General features: G+C 44.1%; 1 protein-coding gene and 1 pseudogene across 2 annotated transcripts in view; both read left to right on the forward strand.

Annotated features, from left to right (window-relative positions):
- RORA (RAR related orphan receptor A) overlaps window positions 1-12,048 on the forward strand; it is a 703,983-nt gene that overhangs the window by 610,266 nt on the left and 81,669 nt on the right. The gene's annotated exons all lie outside the window — the stretch shown is intronic.
- Window positions 6,483-6,607, forward strand: LOC118536549 (U4 spliceosomal RNA; annotated as a pseudogene).

Genomic DNA, 12,048 nt, shown 5'->3' on the forward strand with positions numbered 1-12,048 from the left:
TTGTTCCTACTGGAAAGGTGAAATTGCATCTTTATGTGAAAAACAAGGAGGGGGGAGGGATAAAAGCAAGAAGAACCTGCTGTTTAAACTTTTCCGTCATAGAAATAAGAGAGTGGTTCAGAAGTGAAGACTTGTGGTTAAGTTTCAGATCAGTTATTGAAGCAAACCGTTTTTTTAAACTACGCCACCCAGGAGTGTGATTCTTTCACCACATGACAAATATTCTCTTTTTCATAGAATGTTATTTTCATTTTTCGGTTGCTGGGGCTCCCCCCCTTCTTTTATTTGTTTATTTCATGTCAAATCTTGTGCAGAACAAGGCATAAATAATTAAATAAATTGGTTTCAGCAAATTCTTATTAAGTGCGTCCTGTGTGCTGGGGTATACAGGGTCCACCTCTGTGCTATTATAGAGCTGAGACACCTGCCCCCAGCTGTGTCCCTTAAGCTGTGAATTAGCGTCTACAAAATGCACTGAGATTGGCAGCCACACTTAGCCAGAGACGGCTGCTTTAAAACCGTTGTTCTTATAGGTTTGCAGCTTCCGTGAGCGAGATGCCGTTTAAAATAAAGGAGAATTTGCGACACACACAATGAAATGGTACTGTAATTGGATAAAGCCAATCATTATACTTATGTGCGAACAGGATTTCCTTCCAAATAAGCCAGAGTTCAGTTCTAAAATCCTGCCTCAAGTAGGGGTTCTGAAACTTGAGAGTACAACTCATAACCCAGAGGGTCTGTTCAAAAGGGAGATTCGTAGGTCCCAGCCGGAGAGAGCCTGATTCTCTCCATTTGGTCCTCGTGGCCCGGGAAGGCATGTGTTTAAAAGTGTCTCAGGTGTTTTCGATTCAGGTGGTCCTCAGCCTACCGATTCAGCTGGTCCTCTCGCTTTGTGAAACCTCATCCTCACCTTCCAGAGCTGGGATCCTGTAGCCCTTCAGCAGTTCCCAGATATCATTGATCTTCACAGTCAACTGGGAAGCATTTAAAAAGTGAACTCTCATTCTCCATCCCCACCTGCGTGGATCCTGCTTCCGATAGTCTGGGGTGAGACCAAGGAATTTGAATTTGTCAAAGCTCTTCTGGTGACTGAGGATCTGGCAAGTTTGGGAAGCATTGCTCTGGTCTTTGGTGTGGAGAGTGGAGCTCAGAAAGGTAAATGGTATTAGGATAAGCGTGAGCTTTCCCTTCAGTCCCCGGAATCTCCTTTCAGGCTGGAAGAGATGCCCAACATGAGCAATTTCTGCCATTCTTTGGATGTTATTAACACACTTGACATAATCTTCTGATTATTTTGGTCTTTCTCTACTAGCGTGTGGAAGGAAGTGGGCATACTCCAAATCTGTTACCCCAAGTGGCCCAAACAGGCAGGACACCCTGAGACTTTGGTGTGGGAGGTGCCGGTGATACTTTCCAAACACTGCCTTTTCCGCATCAATCCTCCTGGGGAGCTCTGGCCTTCCGGCATTTAGTGAGCCCCAGGGGCTGGCTCTTGCCACCGTTTTGACCACCCAGTGGGGTAGGCTGGGGATTGTGCCATAGGAGTCAAGACCAACTCCAGGGAAAACAGTGATGTCTTTTCTATGTTGCTTTTGTCCGCAACAAGGTAAAGGTTCTAGCCCTGGCAGTCTCATCAGTGCTTCCTATTTACGAGTATTTCTCAGGCCCCGCGCACCTTTCAGGTCTGCCCACTTCAGGCACTGGAGGTAGCTGAGTATGAATGAGGCAGGCACAACACTGCCTTCACACAGCTTCGATTCTAGTCTGGGGAAACGGAGAAAAACAGAACTGCTCTGGTTGATGGAGAAGGCAGCCCACCCCCTTCCACACCACAACTCCAGACCCCTCTTTCCTTGGAAAATGGTGGTGCGATATCCCATTATTGTGGCAGGTGTGATGCTGTGGATTGTAGAAGCCGCAGTGAACACAGTGGGCTTTGTCTCTGGCCTTGGTGAGTGTACATTCGGGTGGGAAGAGCTAGATAATACCTAAATAAACACATAAATGAACTAGATAAGAACAGGTGGTGACAACAGCTAGGCCAACAGGCAAACAGTGTGATGGCTTAGAAATGTGTATGGCCTCCTGGATGAATGTCTGGGAACACAGTCCAAGAATTTTTTCCAACTGATAGCGAACGTTCGGCCGTAGACTCAGGAGGGTGCATAGAGGTCATCTGGTCCCTTAGTTCTCAACCTTGTCTGCACATTGGACTGTCTAGAGAGCTTTTTAAAGATACTCAAGCCCAGCCTGCACTCCTAGAGGCTCTGATTTTATTGGTTTGAGGTGGGACTCAAGTATTGTTAATTTTTTAAGCTGCCCGTCTGACTCGGATTGAGAAACCCCTGAAGTTCAACGCCCTGACTTTACACACGAGTCATTGGTCCCCAGTGCAGGGAAACAGCATTGGATGGCAGAAACCACCCCCCTTCATGTTGGGTGGGGGAAGATGTGGGTTCTCCTCTCACATCTACTACTCAGATAATTGTCAGGTTACCTCAGTTGCTCGCTTCCCCCATTTGTTAAGTTCGAGAGACTTGATCGCCATCAAGGTCTTTTCCAGATCTCCCATTTGATGAAATGTTTCTACTCAAACAGAAAGATGATCTAGTTTCTTGTTCAAGACTTGGAGGAAACAGATGAATGCCTTCTAGTTTCCTTATTCCCTGTCGCAACCCTTAATTGCTGTAGGTGCCTCAATCAGCTAATCCGTTCATTTCAAAAGTGAAAATTTAAGGTAGAAAAAGGTGATTACTTTTAGCCAATGATTTAAATAAATTTAAGAACAACCAAGCTTTCGTTAATATTAATAATAAATATGCCCAGACTTAGTTCTGGTAAATTACAGAAATCCCTTATTTATCAAATTCTATCCCAAAGCCTTTTCCATTTTTGATGGTTGAGTTAAAACCAAGGAGGTTAGGGGCAGGGAGGTTGCATAAAGATGGAAACCCTGGAATCATCTTAACCATTGCATACCACAGTAATTGTATTCCTTACCAAGTATTCCAGGCCAGAAAGCCAACAAAATTGAGTCTCTCCTAATATATTGTTTGCAGCTTATTAGCAAGCAGAAACAGTGTCTCCTATGTTGCCAGCTTACAAAAGGAAAATAACAGAACTCAGCTCTGTCATGAAAAATAAAGTCATTGTACTTCCTCATTAGAGATCCAGTATCTCTAAGAACTTGGATTTCATTGAAACATTTATTCAGAAAGGTAGCAGTTCATTATAAACTGGGCTGGTGTGATGTAAGCACCTTAACTTTATTTCCTTTTTGTGTGGAATGTCCCAGTGGGGTTTGATAATATTCAGCAGTTCCAGAAGTGATAAAGGAGCTTGAAAAGTAAATCTGATGGGAGCTGGTAAATGAAATTAGAGCCGTGTCTTTTTCAACAGAGAATTTTAAAGATGAGCATATTGCCTATTTTGTGTGTATATATTTAAGGAACTGTACACACATTGTATACAAAGCCATATGTTTGCCTCAGACGTTAAATTATGAAAAACCATCTTCTAACTTACATTGCATCCGCAACAGCAAGCAGCTTCTGAAAATGGTTTAATAAAATAATCGGTTTGGCAGAAGTCTATTTCACATCAGTATTTCTGTCACAAGCAAAATCATGTAGAACAGAAGTGTTTTGTTTCCACCATTGCAGAGAAACAAAGTTGTTTAAGATGAGTTAAGATGTCTCGAAGTTTTGGCCGACTTTCTGAGCCTCCTGCTGCTGTTGCATTCAGAATCCCTTTTAACGTGGCTTGGAAGTTTCTCTGCGATTTCAATGGCTGCTTAGGGGAAATATTGGCTAAACTACTCGTTTTGACTTGTTAAGATGGCTTGAGCATTTTCAGAATGTTTTCATTTGCTAGAAATATGTTTTGTGCTCAGGCTTCTCTTGTTGAAGGTTGGTTACCAGCCATCCGATGACGCCTCAGGGTGTTTACAGAAAATGTGGGTGCCGTAGTTATTTGAGCACAGCCCTCCCCCAGCAAAGATAGTGTGGTAATCAGGAATGTGAAAACATGTATTTAAGGACTGATGCTTGTAAAAAGGGGTGCCGTAAAGAAACATGGTTGTTCAGATGTAAGAAATGACTGACAGCTCTCCTTGTAGGCATGCTAGTAACAATAAAGTCTAGAAGTTCAACATCAAAGCGATCACAGCTTACTCCACCAGTGACTTGCACATCAAAGACGAAGTGCAAGACAAAGGAAGTGCACTGAGGTATGTTTCTGCCTCATAGCCAGATGCTCAGGGGGAGCTCCCGTAGCTCCTTTCACGAATGCAAAGTGATTTTTGCAGGTCAGCATCTTCATTTCATAAGTGACCAGGAATATAGAAAAAGCAGGGCAAACGAGTGTCATAATTGCTCCCCATCACTTTAAGATTGGGTAGGAAAGATTTATCGCACAGGAGATTGGTCTCTCTGATTTCCTTAAGTAACGAATTCTGTAGCAGTGTGGGCAGCTCTGAATTCACCTAATAGAATACAGGCAATTACTCACAAAATAAGAGAGTACAAATTGGATACATTTCAAGTTGGTGGTTTAGAATTATTCTTGAGAACATTAAACTGGACCTAAGTTTGTGGAGTTATGCCTTTCTCTCTCTCTTGTTTGCTTTTTAACTTTTTTAAATTAACCTTGTGGGTGGATTTCTGCTGAATCAGGTGTGCATTACTTAACAGGTGTGTGTGATAATGAAATTTGGACCTGTTAAACCGGCTCTTAATTAATCACCAGATCTGTACCTCAGTTCTATAAATTGAATGGCTTCTACTCCAGAATGAAAAATGCCAAAAGTAGAACAGGAAGAAGAGTCTAGATATGACCCCCCCCTTAATATTAAATTGAAAATAAAATTAACCATGCAAGTATTATGGGTGATTTGAAATAATGTGCCTTTTTTTTTGCTTGCCTTTGAAATTTGAGGTTCTTTTATAGTTCATCTTCAGTAATTTACTCATTTTTAAATGCTATTGAAAAATAGTAGTGCTCTGTGTAGTCATTAATAAATACAAAGCAGCTCTCTCAAGGCTCTGGGGAGACCTAATAAACACAACTGTGTTACTAATTGATGCTATACTGAGCTGACTAAAGTAGTGCATCGGTAAACAGAAGTTAGAAAGCAAAAAGTTAAAGAACTATAGGGGATTATGTAGACATCAAGGGTTGGAAATTATAATAAGGCCTCTTTAGGGGAGCATTAATTTGCATGTGGCTGAATTAGGACACCCAATTATTTCTGAGGACACTACTAAGAGCTCATCCGAAATACCCCTGAAGTGATAGGGTTCGGGAGGGTTGGGTGTTACATGGGATAGAGGGGGGACCGAGCAGGTCATATTTCCTATAACTCAAGATAGTTTTCCCAATAGCTTGTTGGAGCAGCTTTCCTTGTTAGGGAGGAAAATGCTGATGAAATCAAGAGTACTGCAATTTCTTTGTTCTATACACACGATTTATGTTGAATTGCCACAATGGAATTTTTTTTTAAGCAGGGAGGGCAGGAGGGTGGAGACAGAAATAAACCTTTTAAATCTTCTTTATGTGAAGCCCACAAGGACATAAGTACTGAGCAGATTAGAGAGTGGATTTATACTGTTAGTATCCTCTGTGGCAGTGGTCCTCAGCGTGGGATCCAGGCACCCCTGGGGGCCCCGAGGCCCTTTGAGGGGTTCCAAGAGATAAAAAACAATCTGTATAATAACACTGAGACATTATTTGCCCTTTTCACTGTACCGACCATTTGGCATGAATAGTGCCAAAGCCTTGGGGGGTAAAGCTGGCACCTTTGCAGGAATCAAGGCAGGGACACCAACCTGTACAAGTCATCATCGTATTTGCTATTACTGTGGACTTGCTGTTAACAAAACATTGCCAGGTTCATTTGAGAATGTCCTTGATGAAGCAGTAAAGATTATTAAGTGTATTAAATTTCAACCCTCGAGTACAAGTCTTTTTACTATTCTTTATAACAAAATGGGAAGTACACATAAAGCGCTTCTGCTACGTACTGAAGGAGGATGTTGGGGGGGAGGGGGAAAGCACTGGGCCATTGTTAGAGTTAATAGCTGAACTAGCTGCTTTTTGAATGGAATGCCTTTTACTTACTAGAACGACTGACTAGCTATTCAGACTTAGGTATAGGTCATATATTTTCTCAAAAATGAACCAAGTGAGCCTGTCACTTCAAGAAAAATAGCTGGCAGTATTTATTACCAATAAGCTCAAGCTTTTAGGCGAATAGAATTTTGGAATACTTGTATCCAATACCATGCATGTGGCTGCTTCTCAATATTTAAAGACGTTCCTGATGATGTAGGCGGTGATATTAATAAATGTGATTGCTTGATATAATCTCATTTAGTAATGAAATATGGCAACATCTGGAAGAACTACATAACTCCGTGAACTAATAGTTTCCAAGTGACCCATTAATGCATGGGTAGAAGATTCATTCAAAGTACAAAATAAGCTTTGCCCAGTGGCAGCATTGTAGCCAATGAGGTTTATCTGAGGCACGATTATTGCTAATTGAAAACTTTGCCCAAAGTACAAAATATACCAATCTATTTGAATTTAACAGAGTACAAAAAATAACGAGAGGGTTTCAGGTTTCATATTCCAACTAACCTTTAAGAAACCACCACTCGGGGAGTTTTGGTGTAATATCAAAGAAGGCTATCCAAAATTATCTGATAAGGCTATAAACTAACCCTCCTCCAGCTACATGTCTGTGTGAGGCCAGATTTTCTTCATGTACTTCAACCAAAAGAACACAACAGACAGAAAGCAGAAGCAGATATGAGTCCACCTGTCTTCTATAATCTAGAGATTAAAGAGATGTGCAAAAATGTAAAGAATGGCATTCTTCGGATTAACCATTTTGGGGAAAACATATTTATCATAAAAATACTTTGTGTTAATCTGTAATGAGTTTATTACTATTATTTTTAAATTAACTATAAGTAAATATTTTTACATTTTCTCAGTTTTAATTTCTTATACGGTCATTATTGATCCATTACCCACATAAACAAAAGCTCTTTGGGACTTTTAAATACATAGAGGGATCTAGATGCCAGACACCAAAAAGTTGGAGAACCAAAAAAGAAATGGGGGGGATGCCTGGGTGGCTCTGTCAGTTAAGCAGCCGACTCTTGATTTTGGTTCAGGTCATGATTTCAGGGTTGTGAGAGGGAGCCCTGTGTGGGGCTCTGTGCTGGGTGTGGAGCCTGCTTAAGATTTTCTCTCTCCCTCTCCATCTGCCTCCCCCCAACACGTGCACACTCTCTCTCTTAAAAAAAAAAAAAAAAAAAGTTGGGCGCCTGGGTGGCTCAGTCGTTAAGCGTCTGCCTTCGGCTCAGGTCATGGTCCCAGGGTCCTGGGATCGCAGCTCCCATCAGGCTCCCTGCTCAGCGGGAAGCCTGCTTCTCCCTCTCCCACTCCCCCTGCTTGTGTTCCCTCTCTCACTGTGTCTCTCTCTGTCAAATAAATAAATAAAATCTTAAAAAAAAAAAAGTTTGAGAATCACTGCTGTACAGTTTACCCTAGGAGATGGAAGATTTTGTGACAAAACACACGGTAACAATGGAAAGGGCTTTAAATTTAGATGAATTCAACAGATAAGCCATGAATTATATATTAAACAAAAAAAGCACTTTCAAACATGAATTCAAAAACAAATTTTCTAATCTCTATTTTCTTTATAAATAGTCTTTCCCTTTAATGGCCATGGAAGACTAGAATCATTGCTGATATTACATTTTCAGAGTTTTTGTTGTTTTTTGATACAACAGATTTGGCATAAAATCGTGGTTTACAGAGGCTTTAACATTTATCTTTAATCATCTGCAAACTACATTAGCAAAAACTGCAGTAAATTACTGCTATTTGTCTTTTCAGTTTGGCCTTATACCGAGGAAAAAATATTTTGTAACATTAGTGTGACTTCCAGAGCTATTCCAAATCCTGGTAGATGTGAGACTTTCCCACGAATGCCGGCCCTTTGGGGAATTTCATTACCGCATGTAGTGATGGAAAGAAAACCCTCCCAGGTCCCGCCACCGCAAGAGTAAAGGATCCCGTCACCTGCCGTCCACATCTGTGTCCCCTCAGACCTTCTCTAGGAGGGAAGAGTTCTGCCCAGCTGTCTGTTGGCACTGAAGACACGGCAGGCAGGCTGAGCCCTCGACTAACTTCAGATGTGCTTGGCAGAATCCATTCCATTAGACTGATTAAATGTATGAATGTCCAGCCTCCCCTGAAGTTTCTTGTGAAGAATAACGTGCAGTTAGAAAGCCGTGCTCAAATACTTGTTAATTTTGTAATCGCTTCGTTGGCATCTAACATATAGGCATTTACATCGTCCTATGGAGCTGGGCCATTGGCCTCTTTGTTATTATCAAATAGGGGGCACACAGGTCTTGGTTCCATTTGGTTTCCTGTCAACAGGCTGTCAGTTGAATGGGAGCAAATGTGTTTTGGCACATTCTGCTTTTCCAGGGTCTTGCTCCTGACTCCTGTAACTCAGGACTCGGTGCCCCTAGAGCGAGATGGATGTCAGAGTATGAGGCTACCTCACTCCCGGCATGGTTTTAGTAGCCAACTAAAGGTAGACGCTGAAACACACTCACTGTGTCAGTGGAAGTTGTGCCGTGGTCCACAGCTTAACTGGCCACCAGAAACAGCCCCTCATTGCCTCTTGGATCTGCCCAAAATGAGGAGGGCTAAGGGAAGTGAGGTGGCCTAGTTTCAGAACAGCTCCTGATGGTAATGTGGGGGAAGGATGGGAGCAGAGAGGAAGGAAATGAAGACAGCATCCTCTCTCCTTGGGCTGTTGAGAAGGCGAAGCTCTAACCTTTGCAAGATGGGTGGGAGAAAGAGCCACATGCCCACTGATGGTGAAAAAGAAAACAAACTTCCTCCCAATGCCCAAGATAATTATCCTCTTTTAAGTAAAATGGCTCTTTTGAGGCAGTACATTTTGTTAAATTTCGAGCATTTTCCTGCCACCCAAACTTAAAATAATTAGTTTTACGCATTAAGTTTGGCATTATTCCGTGGTTTTGACCCAGGCATAGGAGATGATTTAAAAACCAAAAGGCATTTTTATGTTGGTCTGAGAGGGCTCACTCTGTGGGAATTCATCAGGCTCCCATTTGTGAGGCCTGTTTCTGGAGGTATGTTGCACTTCAATAAAAAGCTTACTAAAAGGCTAGGGCCTTCTAGTACATTTGTTATATAAATAATATACTCACAGTACTGAAAATACTCTCTAGACTCAAGGCTTTGGAATTTTTCACTGTCCTTTAACACACATTTTGTTTATTCTCAATTCCTTTGTACCACCACTTCGCAAACATAAAATTGAATTTATGACTTTACAGGAGGGAAACTAACGGCATTCATATGTGTCAATTATGTATACAAAGCCATAACTCTGTATCACAAAGGCCTGATAGCAACCTTTATGTTTTCCTTTCATTCCCTCCCTCCCTTTCCTCCCTCCCTCCCATTCTTCCCTTCCCTCCCTCCCTTCCTCCCTTCCTTCTTTCCTTCCCCTCCTTTCCCTCCCCTCCCCTCCTCCCCTCCCCTTTCCTTCCTCCCTCCCTCCCTCCTTCCTTTCCTCCCTTCCTTCTTTCCCTCCCCTCCCTTCCCCTCCCCTTTCCTTCCTTCTTTCCCTCCCCTCCCTTCCCCTCCCCTTTCCTTCCTTCCTTCCTCCCTCCCTTCTTTCCCTCCCTCCCTTCCTCCCTTCTTTCCTTCCCCTCCTTTCCCTCCCCTCCCCTCCCCTTCTCCCTTCCCCTTTCCTTCCTCCCTCCCTCCCTCCTTCCTTTCTCTCCCTTCCTCTTTCCTTCCCCTCCCCTCTCCTTCCTTCCTTCCTTCCTCCCTCCCTTCTTTCCCTCCCTCCCTTCCTCCCTCCCTCCTTTCCTTCATTCCTTCCCCTCTCCTTTCCCTCCCCTCCCCTTTCCTTCCTTCCTTCCTCCCTCCCTCCCTTCTTCCCTCCCTCCCTCCCTTCTTTCCCTCTCCTCCCCTTTCCTTCCTTCCTTCCTTCTTCCCTCCCTCCCTTCCTTCTTTCCCTCCCCTTCCCCGCCCCCTCCCCTCCTCTCTCCTCCCCTCCCCTCCCCTCCCCTCCCTCCCCTCTCCTTCCTTCCTTCCTTCCATCCAACATTGGCTCTTGAAAGACTTGTGAGGAAGATAGGAGGAGAAAGTGAATCAGAAGGCATGGGGATATTGTTATAGGAATATGAAGTTCTTCTAAGACTTAATGCTTCCTGTGCACTTTTTAGCTCTCTGCTAAAGGTTCTGGCCCTCCTAAGGATGGCCTCAGGCAAACAGGCTGTGTTTCCATAGTCAAGCATCTCCCTTTTCTGTGCTCTCCTGGCTTAGAGTCATCGCCCTCCTTCCACAGAAAGATGGAGTAGTGCACCTCTCCAAGGCCACCTCCCCTTCACTCTCTCCTAACTCCGTGTTTTGTTCTCTCGTCCCCTTCTCTCCTGGCTCTTCCAGGTGACGTGACAGAAATGAATAGGAAGGAATGTGGGACATTTGGCATACGTGGAAGAACATGTATGGATTTGGAAATTTTTCCAAATACAAGGTTCCAGTCCCAGAAATGCTACATACTAGCTGAAGGATCTCGGGCAAGTCACATACCTCTCTAAACCTCAGTGTCATCAATTGTAAAACAGTCATCAGATCGACCTCAAAGGGATTTTAGAAAGTAGGGAGTTACACATAGAAGGTACTTACTACAGTGTCTCGCCCGTAACAGGTACTTAGCACATAGTAGACACTGAATAAGGGCCTTCACTGGTGCCCAAAGATATGAGTTATATGATCTGATCAGATGGGGTTGGTGGAAGGGGCACTTGGATGATATTTCTCCTCATATAATGTGGGAGGCCTTGCCACTGTAAACAGTGATACATGTATCCTAAGCCTACCATGTTTAAAGTGCTTCCTCTGTGTGAAGCACTGTGAAGTGCCTTATTACCACACTGAATACTCATGTGAGCCTTTCGTCCCCCTTTTTACAGAGCTGAGACTCAGAGAGACCGAACACCTTCCCAGGATCACAGAGCTAGGAGCGCTTAGGGAGGCCAAGCCCGTCAGGCTCTCCAGGCTGTGTTTCTAACCTCCTTGCTCTCCTGACCCAAGATCACAGCACCACAGGACTCTCACAGAAATACACTGTTCCGGACTCTGAGATTGGGTCGTCATGCAAACTGGGGTTGGGGGCTCTTTCAGAATACTTTGGTGGAGTGAGGGTAGGCAACAGAGAAACCTATTTTATTGAGCATCTGCTTTGTGCCGGGCACGGTAGCAAGTGCTGGAACCAGGGAGATGGGAAGGGGTGTTCCCCGCCTGCAAGGAGCTCACAGGCCTCTGAGGACCTGAGCTGCACATAAAGTCACAACACAGTGACCGCGCCAGATTAGAGCAGGGGGAGATGCAGTGGGAGCCCACAGGAGGAGCCCTCCTCAGACCTGTGGAGGAGAAGGAGGCAAAGGCCTGGCTGAGCTTTGAAGTGAAGGAACCTATTCCCAACCAAGAGCAGAGCTCGCAAAAATTCTCAAAGGCCGGACAGGGAGTCGGGTGAGTCTGGGGACGGCAGGTAGTTGAGTCTGGCCTGTAGGGACTGCAGGAGACCAGGCAGCTGGAGGAGGCCGGTGTGCTTCAGGCCACGAAGGCCCAGGCTGTCATTCCAGGTTCTTTAGACCGAAGCTGTGGGAAGCCAGTGAAGACGATTGCCAAGCGTTTCTAAGGTGTGTGGAATCATGAGGAGCAATCACATGTTCTATCTTCTTTTCCCCCTTAATCATTTCGGGGGATGGGGGGCGGGGGGGGGAAGCTTTTGGGATGCAGCCAAAGACCCTCCCATGGTCTGCTCTGGGTTTCTGTGCGGGCACGTCGCCTCTCGCGTGTTCTCGAGAGCTCTGTGGAAGGCATCCCGCCACAAGACTCCTTCAATGGATTGTTGCACTTTGCTTGTTATAAATTGATTCGGGGACTTCATTATGATGTCGCTCAGATGAA

Source organism: Halichoerus grypus, chromosome 8, assembly GCF_964656455.1.
Source record: "Halichoerus grypus chromosome 8, mHalGry1.hap1.1, whole genome shotgun sequence".
NCBI lineage: Eukaryota > Metazoa > Chordata > Mammalia > Carnivora > Phocidae > Halichoerus > Halichoerus grypus.